General features: G+C 48.9%; 1 long non-coding RNA gene across 1 annotated transcript; it reads left to right on the top strand.

The window, feature by feature from the left end:
• The first annotated feature begins 1,144 nt into the window (after positions 1-1,144).
• LOC114857436 (uncharacterized) lies at positions 1,145-2,240 on the top strand. Its single transcript, XR_003786212.3, has 3 exons — positions 1,145-1,707; positions 1,781-1,851; positions 1,995-2,240. It is a non-coding gene; the product is annotated as an uncharacterized LOC114857436 (long non-coding RNA).
• Positions 2,241-2,464: the final 224 nt, after the last annotated feature.

Below are 2,464 nucleotides of genomic sequence, written 5' to 3' on the forward strand. Positions count from 1 at the left end.
AGCGGCCCGTCTGCTGTGTCCTTGTGGCTCATGGCTCGTGTTGTCTTTGTCTCTGGACCGACTGAGGAAGAGGCTGAGTGATGGTAACTTTTAGCAGCCAGAATCTCACCGTTGTTTCGACCGGGACCGGCCTTCAGTCATCATCCCCATCCAACACCTGCAGGCTCCACCTCCAGTTCACCATCAGTCTGAGGTCAGAGCGCAGACCTCGTTCCAACTGAGAGCTTGCGGCTGGATTTGAAACAAACTCAAGCAAGATTCGCTGCCAAAAGTTACATCTGAATAATGGCCTTATTTTCTGTTTTATACCTCGTATTTGTTTAGATTACTTTTTTAGACATGGGTTTTTACGTAGACAGAGCACTTTCAGCCACAGAATGGATTCATCAGGTCACGGTGACATTCTGTAAAACGCCCTATATGCAAAAAAAGCTTGTGCTAATTGTAACGATGCAGGATTTGCTTTTAACCTGGTGTCACTCTTGATTCTTAATGGAAGAGTCTCAAAAGTGATGAATTCATTTCACACACGCAGCAGTGAACGTGTGAAATGCTCTCCACTCATGCATTCACTGACATGTCGCCTGTCGACGTCACGTGCTCCAACCACAGACACAGACACATGAAACGGGCCGTGTGACAACAGAAAGCCGCTCCACGGTCACTTATGTGCTCGTTGTTACTGTTGGCAGTCTTGAAGTCGAAAGTGTAACAGTTCATGGGGTTTTGCAAGACAGCGGAGACAGTGAGGGCGATTTCAGCAGGACAATAAATCAGCAAGTTGGAAGCTTCAAGTACAGTTCCCCAGTAACTCCGAAATGATTTATTAAGATTTTGAGAAGAATTTAGATGAATTCGACTGTAAACATAGCAGTTCAGTAAATCATCAAAAGGAATTGACTTTTTTGACTATAACAGTCACTAACTGTTCTCATTTTCAGTCAGTCGTCATAAATCAGTCTGGACATGCAAACAAAAATTTCATAAAAGTCCAGACAGCCCATTTCATTCATTTTAATTTTTAACAATCCGTGGAGACCAAACACAGACGCGTTTTGAAAGACGTCCTGGCGTTAAATGTCTAGGCCCAAAAAATTAGTTTTGGGACAGACCACGTTATTATTTTGCTAATTTCAGGAAGATTCAAAGGGTGTGTGAAATTTAATACACATAGGTTTAATAGCAATGAAAGATGATTACGTTGGATCACCTATCTGACCTTAACGAGTCATCAGTTGTGAGAATAATGTGTGTGGTAAAGTCCGATCTGTGGGATGTGGGGCCGTAGCAACTAAGGCCGGTCCAGTTCCACCTCACAGGGAAAAACACCAGAACACACACACTCAACCCAGACAGAGAGAGAGCGAGACAGAGGGAAACAGGGGGAGAGACCCGTCACATGGAGACAACTGCAGATGGCAGCACACGACTGTGGGCTTCGTCGCCAAAACACAACTTTCTCAACATCTCCACGCACACGTGAACCGCGGTCGCAGCGGCGTTCAGGGCCGCAACGCGGCACGCCGCCGCGCGACGGCCGCCGCTCGCGTCTGTTCCTGCAGCTGCTGAACGCGCTGCTCCTTTAACGGCTGCTACTCCCACAGGACTCCGGGTCACCGTGACCCAGACAAAATCCCCGGAGGCAGCCAAAGACGGCAGTCTGAACGCGAGTCTCCTGGCGGGAGCGTTGCAACATTACGCTCGGCGGTAGGAAACTCTGCCACATTTCATAGTGAGATGAAACACGAAAACCTCTGATTATGTGTTTCTCCTGCTACAGCGGTGGCAGTGAGGTTTATTATTATTGCCTCGGCAGCAGGCGGCCTCGGGACCGTCTGGGTACCGTGGCAGGTGATAGCAATTATGTCATTTGAGCCATTTGAGGTCACATGCTGCATGACATCATGATATCATGATCCGCTGAACAAATATCCCCAAGTATTTCGGGGGGAAAGCATGACCTCATGCCTAAATATTGTATTATTACTTCGCAGGAGAATGAGGGCATCGATGACCTGGGAACGCCGCAAACCGCAGGCGACCCTTCGGCCTCCGCTCGCGTCCTCCGGCTGAGCTCTGTTGACAACTGCGCTCGTTTGGAAGCGTCTTAATTTCTTGGAATCCTCCGCGAAGCCCTGCCGCAGCGGTCTCATTTACAGCGAACTGCACTCTGAGTTCCTTTTGATCGACTGCAGGGAGCAGCGGCTCTAATCTCCACAATAAACAGAAATGCCAGCATGTTCTCATCGCGGACTTTAATGAAAGCGCCTTGACAGTGAAGTGACATCATGTTGTAATTGCCCGCTCGAGCCGTGTGATTGCAGCGCATTTCTGTTCCCAGGCCGTTCCCGAACCCCCGGGTCCAGAAATCGAGCAAATCAAACAGCGTTATCTGGTCAAGGGCGGCCTGTGCTAAGCAAAGGTTTTTGCTCCCTGCCAGGAAGCGCCGTTCGCATAAAAGCGG

This window comes from Betta splendens, chromosome 6 (assembly GCF_900634795.4).
Source record: "Betta splendens chromosome 6, fBetSpl5.4, whole genome shotgun sequence".
Taxonomy (NCBI): domain Eukaryota; kingdom Metazoa; phylum Chordata; class Actinopteri; order Anabantiformes; family Osphronemidae; genus Betta; species Betta splendens.